The sequence below is a fragment of the Saimiri boliviensis genome, chromosome 4 (assembly GCF_048565385.1).
Source record: "Saimiri boliviensis isolate mSaiBol1 chromosome 4, mSaiBol1.pri, whole genome shotgun sequence".
Classification (NCBI taxonomy): domain Eukaryota; kingdom Metazoa; phylum Chordata; class Mammalia; order Primates; family Cebidae; genus Saimiri; species Saimiri boliviensis.
Genome location: NC_133452.1, coordinates 63,310,742 through 63,318,886, shown reverse-complemented (window position 1 = coordinate 63,318,886; position 8,145 = coordinate 63,310,742). Strand labels below are relative to the sequence as shown.

The 8,145-nt window shown below is 43.9% G+C and overlaps 1 non-coding gene across 1 annotated transcript; it reads right to left on the bottom strand.

The window, feature by feature from the left end:
- Positions 1–5,698: 5,698 nt before the first annotated feature.
- LOC120363372 (U5 spliceosomal RNA) lies at positions 5,699–5,815 on the bottom strand. The gene has a single exon (XR_005578930.1). It is a non-coding gene; the product is annotated as a U5 spliceosomal RNA (small nuclear RNA).
- Positions 5,816–8,145: the final 2,330 nt, after the last annotated feature.

Genomic DNA, 8,145 nt, shown 5'->3' with positions numbered 1-8,145 from the left:
TAGGTTTCTAGGTGAGTTGGATCTGCCTAGCCATGATATTTAACATCTTTTAAAAAAATCGGAATCATATTTAATATTAAAAGGCAACAGGGAAAGACTGGATAGATGGTCCTAGAGGAGGCCAGCTTGCTAGCATGAAAGCAAGGCTTTCCTGAGGCTGTTGGTTTGGACAGAGACAGATGTTGGAAGACCGCTGGAGAGCAAAGATTAGGTGGGTAACTGAGATTGGCAGGAGGCCAAGTGGGAGAGGAGAGTGGTTGTACGTGTGTGTCAAAGAGGCAAGGGCATTCACCTTTCAATTGAGAAAAATGAATGGGGGGCTGGGCATTGTGGTTCATGCCTGTAATTGCAACACTTTGGGAGGCTGAGGTGGGAGAATCTCTTGAGGCCAGAAGTTCAAGACCAGCCTGGGTAACATGGCGAGACCCCCATCTCTAAAAATAAAAGTAAAAAATTAGCCAGGCATGGTGGCATGTGCCTGTAGTCCTCGCTACTCTGGAGGCTGAGGTCGGAGGATTGCTCAGTCCCTCCTATTCCCACTATCCACTCTGTCTTTTAAAAAAAAAATAAAGGTTGATAGTGAAGATGATGATTACAACAACTAACATTTATTGAGTGCAAGCTGTGTGCCAGCTGATGTTCTAAGCACTTTACATATATTCATTTATATAATCTTCCCTAGCACTCCATGAGGTATTATTATCATTATTATTATTATTATTCTGAGACACAGTCTCACTCTGCTGCCCAGACTGGAATAGAGTGGAACAAGCATAGCTCATTGCAACCTCAACCTCCCTGGTTCAGCAAACCTCCTACCTCAGCCTCCCAAGTAGCGGAGACTAAAGTTGCATGCCACCATGCCCAGCTAATTTTTAAATATTTTGTAGAGATGGGGGTCTCACTATGCTATCCAGGATGGTCTTGAACTCCTGGACTCGAGTGATCCTCCTGCCTTGGCCTCTCAAAGTGCTGGGATTACAGTTGCAAGCCACCATGACTGGTCTGTTATTATTATCATTATTATTTGCCTTTTCTGGAGAAAAAAAATCCAAGCAGAGAGAGATCAAACGACTACCCAGAAATTAGCCCAGGATTCTAACATTAAATTCTACAACTCTCTCTGAAGTCATGAAATTTTTTTTTTTTTTTAGGCGGAGTTTCGCTCCTTACCCAGGCTGGAGTGCAATGGTGCGATCTCGGCTCACCGCAACCTCCGCCTCCCGGGTTCAGGCAATTCTCCTGCCTCAGCCTCCTGAGTAGCTGGGATTACAGGCACACGCCACCATGCCCAGCTAATTTTTTGTATTTTTAGTAGAGACGGGGTTTCACCTTGTTGACCAGGATGGTCTCGATCTCTTGACCTCGTGATCCATCCGCCTCAGCCTCCCAAAGTGCCGGGATTACAGGCTTGAGCCACCGCGCCCAGCCAGTCATGAAAAATTTAATGTCTCTTTCTTTAGCTGTAAACATCTGTTCTCTAACCTGCCTACATAAGGGACATTGCTGATGATAAAACCTTTGTGAAGAGGCTGTGCTGTCATTATGAGAGTGCTAGCATTATTATTGAGGCAATGCTTTTTCCAGAAATACTAAATAGATGCTCACATTCTCATGCAATACCACAAAGCCTTTAAGAAGTTTACAGAGGCTCATCAGCTAAGGAACCCTCCTATATGTTCACAATAGACAATAATGCCAAAGGAATCCTCTCTCAAAGAAGAAAGGTCTCTTTCTGACACCCTCTTGCAATTCTTTCAAGGTTTGGGGGATGGCACACTTCTTTCTTATAAAATGGTTCCCCATTGCGAATAATAGCTGGGCTCTTGTCCCTATACCAGCCACTCCCACAAGGGTCAAACCAGAGGACCAAGCCATCTCAGAGATGGGGTTTTGAATCTGGGAGGCAGCAGATAGAGAAATAGATAGCGAATACATCTGTTTTCACAGAGCCTGTTGTTCTCTGTACTAACTGCTATAAAAACGACATGAAACTAGCCACACATTAGTTTTGGTTCTCGTGACTAAATCAAGGAATGACATGATGGTGCTGTGTCATTAGAAGTGAAACCAGTTCTTAAGCAAGAGAATAGGGCCAATATTTTAATAAGCTGAACGATTTCATAGAAAAATCAAAGCTGAAACTTCTACACCCTAGCCCTGAACACCTGCTGCTTAAGTTGGTTCTGAACCAGTGAAACTTCCGCCTTGTCATGAAGACATGGGGAGGGCCCTGACTTGCCCAGCACTCAAGGTGGCTGGAGACATCTTCTTTCCATCTGCTGCCTGCTAAGTGGAAACGGGGCTCAATCTTGGCTTCGACAGTGCTGACTGTATGTGGCACTTTAAGAAAAGTCCCTCATATTTATTTTTCTTTCAAATATGTAACCTCATATGATGTATCCTCTAATATATGAATTTGACCTTCCCTGAGGTATTATCGTCCACATTTTTTCAGATGAAGAAATTGAGACTTAAAGACCTAAGTGACTTAGCTAGAAGCAGGCAGAGCTGGGGTTCCAAACAAAAGCGTTCTTATCTGGATCTGCACTGCCTCAAATTTGGCCTGCATCACAATAATAATGACGTTGAGGTGGTAAACATCCACAGGTTGCCCTCCACACATCTGCTGCCCCCTTTCCTGCCACAGTACCCAGCTTTTACCTGGAGGGAACCCCCTCCTGCACACTGCCTCTCCTTTCTCTAGCAGGTGGATATAGCCAGCTCCAAGGGGCAGGTCCTTCTATGCTTAGGTCAATCAGAGTACCCATCATCTGGCCAGGTGATTGGCTCAGGGGTGGGCTCATGGGCTGAGTCAGAACCATGAGGTTTGAGGAAACGTTCACTCGTGCTTCTGGGAAAAATTCCTCAGTCCTCTGTTGTCATAGGGTGGGGACAATCCCTCTTTTCTTGGCTGGTATATTGGAGAACACAAAGTCCAAAATCCCTCAGCCACTTGTGCCATCAAGAGAGGTGCCAGCCTGAACATGAAGCCAGCACAGGGATGAGACAGCCCTTATGAACAAAACAGACCTGGCGCTTGGATCGTGAAGAAGGTGTAAATTCCAGATCAAGCTGTGGGGCTTTCAGGCTGTGAGCCGATGCAATCCCTTGGTTGGCTTAAGCTGGTTTGCGTTTGATTTTCTGTCACATGGAAATGTTTAACCAATGGGAACACTTGCTGGTGCCGCTCTCAGTAACATCTGATTGTCACTTTGGTTTCTCAATCAATAGCATAAAACCCATTTGACCAAAATGACTAATCCTCCAAAATTCATCAGCATCTCTGGAGCACAGTCGTTTCCAATGCCCACTTGACTTTCCGGACAGGACCCTCGTTTCTGTATTCCTGAGGTCTGGCTTCTTCCATTTTCTGCTCCAGCAGAGCTCAGTCTAGGTCAGTTCTCCTTCAGGTTCCACCAGTGACAAGTGACAGCTGCAGTCTGCTGAGGAAACAGGAGCACGGGCAGCCAGCTACAGATGCTGGTATCAGCCTGACGAAAAAAGCGATGCCAAAAAAGCGTTTGGCCACAATGTATTTTTGTTTGTTTTTGAGACAGGGATTCCCTCTGCCGCCCAGGCTGGCATGCAATGGCGTGATCAAGGCTCACTGCAGCCTCAACCTCCCGGGCTCCAGGGATCCTCCTGCCTTAGCCTCCTGAGTGGCTGGGGCTACAGGCCTGCACCACCACACCCAGTTAATTTTTGTATTTTTTTGTAGAGATAGGGTCTCGCCATGTTGCCCAGGCTGGTCTCAAATTCCAGGCAAGTAATGTCTGCCTCGGCCTCCCAAAGTGTTGGGATTACTGGTGTGCACCACTGTGCCCAGCTTCACACAATATATAGTTAATAGAATGTAAAACCAGTTGGGGGAAAGTTCTTTGGAACACATGAACCACATACACTATTACCTCTCCAGCTCTTCATCAGAATGCTGAATCCCAGAAGTTTTGGGACCTCTCTGAAGACCTCTATTTGCTGGGGGTTGACTCTCCCAGAAGTTCAGAGATATGGCATCAGAGATTATAGAGTCACATGAGATTCAGAATCTGTAATAAAAACTGGTTTTTGTGATTTTACTCAATCTCAGTTTCTCTAGAAAGATTCTGTTATTTCCACTTCTGGCCAATATGACTAAGCACCAAGGTGGAAACACAGTCTCAAGTGTTGAAAGAGCCCTGTAACTACCCTCTATAGTCCGAGGTGAGAAAGAAAGCATAATGAGTATGGCGGGCCAGATGTGTAAAGGACATCCCTCTTTCCCTGTCCATTTCCCCCATACTCAATCTACAGCGAGGCCATTTTCCAAATGTGTCTTCGCTCATCCATTTCTCTCCACGTTTACTGGAATTATGTAACTGATTCACTCTGTAAATGTGTATACTGAAGGTCTGCAGTGTCCCTGACGTTCTTCTATTGCCTGGGAGAAGCAGACTCACCACGGAATGTGGGCTGCACGTTCTAGGGACTCTTCTTGCTCGGACCAACATAAGCGCCTTCCTTCTGCATGCCCCTGCTTCCTCTTTTCCTGTCTTCTTCCATTTTCCACATTGTAGCCCAAAAGGTCTTTTCAAACCATCACTACTTCCTTGTCAAACGGCTTCCCATCACTCCTTCAGTGAAACACCCTGCAGCCGCCTCAGCCCTGCTGGGCAGCCCCGTGCCTCCTGCATCTTTGGCCTGTTCTCACATCCCATGTTCATTCCTCACAAGTGCCTCCTTTCAGATCCTTAAGCATGTGCAAGGTTTTTTTTTTCTTTCTTTCTTTTCAGAGCTTTTAATCTGCTTTTATTTCTGCCTAAAACAGTAGCTTCCAAATTTGGGGGGAGGGCATAATTCCCATTAAGAAATACATCTTATATAATGAACCAGTAAATACATCAACACATACCTATACATAAAAGAAAAACGTGTTTTATAATACTTCCGGTATTTTCTATTCCTTTTTTTTTTTTTTTTAAGCTAGTCATGATCCACTGACTGCAATTTGAAGAGACTCCTTTCTCTGTTCTTTAAATGGCTGGTTCTTTCTCATCTTTCAGCTTTCTACCTAAATGTCAGCCACTTACAGGGGCTTTCTCCAACCACCTGATCTAAACCAGGCGCCTGACTGGGGTTACTTTTATTCTCAGCCTCTTGTCCCCTCTCTTTAGGAAATGTAGCAGAGTTGTAATAAAATATTTCATCATTGAGATTTGCTCTTTGTCTACCTCGCAAACCACATGGTTGGCTTTTGAAGGCAGGAACTTTATCTGCTTTGTTCCCCATGGTATATCCAGCTTGGGTTCAATAATTAGCAACACAGCAGGATATAAATAAAGATTCATTGACCAACTGAGTTAGTGAGTGGGTATGTGAGGCTAAGGCCTGGATTTAAAAAGAAGACTCCCCGGTAAAAGGAATAAGTCTCTTGGAGAAATGGCCAATTCTAAGGCTGGAACAAGAAATATACAAGTAATGCTAGAAAGTAAGGAAGTGCTCAGAAAACAAAAGAAAGGGGCCATGTGAAAGGCACAGGGGCCAAGCTGAAAGCTCCCAGTGGCCAAAGCCAGAACAGTCTGAGCAACAACCAACCAACCTACCATCAGACTGCAACCCCAAACACGAGAGTTCATACTGATATAAACAAACGGTTTTCTAAATAATGGAAGAGACACATCTTCTTTTTCTTTTCTTTTCTTTCTTTTTTTTTTTTATCAGCCCCGCAGAAACAGGGCCTCAAAAAATTGGATTAAGACTCAGAATTGTTCCTCTCCACAGAAATCTTTAGCAAAAGGTGAAAGATTTATATGATTTTGAAGAGAAACCAGAGTATAGAGATAAATCTTCTTTACAGAAAAATTTCAAATAATTTGTGTAGATACAGGTTGCGCATCCCTAATCTAAAAACCCCAAATCCAAAACGCTGCCAAATCTGAAACTTTCTGAGCACCAACAGATCACAAACGGAAAATTCCACACCTGACCTCATGTGACAGGTCGCAGTCAAACACAGTCAAACCTTTGTTTCATGCACAAAATTATGCAAAATACTGTAAAAATTACTGTTGGGCTATGTGTATAAGGTGTACATAAAACATATATGAATTCTGTGTTTAGACTTGGGTCCCAGCCCCAATGTATCTCATCATGTATGTGCAAATATTCCAAAATCCAAGCAAATCTGAAATCTGAAGCATTTCTAGTCCTAAGCATTTTAAAAGAGGGATACACATCCTGTATACCCTCAAAAAGATATAGCTTATTCTCCCCATCCCACGGTACCCTCTTCAGGGGAGGAAGTGCTGCCCTCAGCGATTCCTTCTGAACAACGGAGTAGGGAAACAGTGGGGAAACCTGGCAGACAGTACCTCGGTCAGGCGGTCAAGGTGGACCTCCCCAGTGCTGCCATGTGATAGCATGTCCTGCCGATGTAATGTGGTGAGCAGGGCATTTCACCTCGGTGGTCTTCCCCTAAATAACCCATATACCCACTGTGACATGACATGAGCATCAAACTGAAATAGAGGAGCGTTCTCCAAAATATCTGAACGAGTACTCCTCAGATCTGTCAAAACTTCATGAAGCATAACTAGAATCGGTCACAGAACAGGGAGATTAAGAAGACATGACAACTACACACAATGTGGTATCCCAGATGGAACTCTGGACAGAAAAAGGAAAGTAGTGGAGATACTAAGGAAATCAGAATAAACTATGGACTTCAGTTAATAATGATGTATCAGTACTAGTGCATCGATTGTGACAAATGTACTACAGTCATGTTAGATCTTAGCAAAAGGAAGAGCTGGGGAAGAGCTATATGGGAAACTCTGTTAATATCTAAGAAAGTTTTCAGTGAATATAAAACTGTTCTAAAATTAAAAGTTTGGCCAGCTGTGATGTGTCATGCCTGTCATCCCAGAACTACACAGAACAAAGTGGGAGGATCGCTTGAGCCCAGGAGTTTGAGACCAGCCTGGGCAACATGGCAAAACCCCATCTCTACGAAAAATGGAAAAATAATTAGCCAGGCATGTTGGTGCACACCTGCAGTCCCAGCTACTCGGGAGGCTAAGGTGCAGGGTTCGCTTGAGCGTAGGCAGTTGAGGCTGCACCGTTTGCGCCACTGCATTCCAGCCTGGGTGACAAAGAAAGACCCTGTCTCAAAAAAAAAAAAAAAAAAAGTTCACTTAAAGAAAGTTGAACCTTATTAACAAGAGCAGGACCTTTATTCAGTTGTTTTATGGAGCACCCCCAAAGCACTACAAATCCTGCCGGGCACAAAGATACTTAAAAACACTTGGAAGATGCGTAGATTAATTTAGACAAGGGAAGGCATCTTGACTGGTGAAAATCATGAGCAAAGCACAGGGCTTTACAGGTTGTGGGGGCGGGGAGTGGGCAGAGAAAGTGAGAGAGAGAGAAAGGAGTATGAGAGAAAGTGATGACAAGGATGAGAAAGAGACAGACTAGTTGGTTTTGTGAGGTGGAGTCTGATATTGCCCACTGAATGTAAGCTCCATGAAGGCAGGAACCTTGTCTATATTTAATCATCATGTCTCTAGTACCTAGAACTGTGCCTGGAACTTAGTAAATATTTAAAAATATGTGTTGACTAGATGAATGACTAGATAAATGGATAAGGAGTGTCTGCTGGAGGCCCCACTGGAATCTCATAGCAATTTTTTGTTACGTTAGGTCTCTCAGATGCCTACTGGATTTGCATTTTTGTACACAGTAATTATGTGTACATCATTACAAAGCATGCAAATGTTAGCATTGGTTTTGAATGGCCGTAATGTTCATCCACAGGCATAGAAGTCCCAGGACATAAACTTAGTTCCTTGAAGCACTTCTTGAAGGTGTTAATGGGTAGGTCTACTGACAAGCAGAAGTGAACAGCAACTTCTCCCAGCTCTGTTCTAGTGTCCTGTGAAACGCAGCAGGGGCTCATAGCACCATGGGATACAGTTAGTGGAGGCGTCAAAGCTTTCCAGATGGTCTCTGGAAATGTAGGGAGACAGTTTAGAGGGACACTGAATTGCCCTGTAGGCATCCAGACATTCCTCCTTAATGGTCCTAAATGCTAAACATACTCACTTGCATATAACTTCATGAAAAAAATTCAAATGTTGGAAAAATTTCGATAATTTTTTTTCAAGA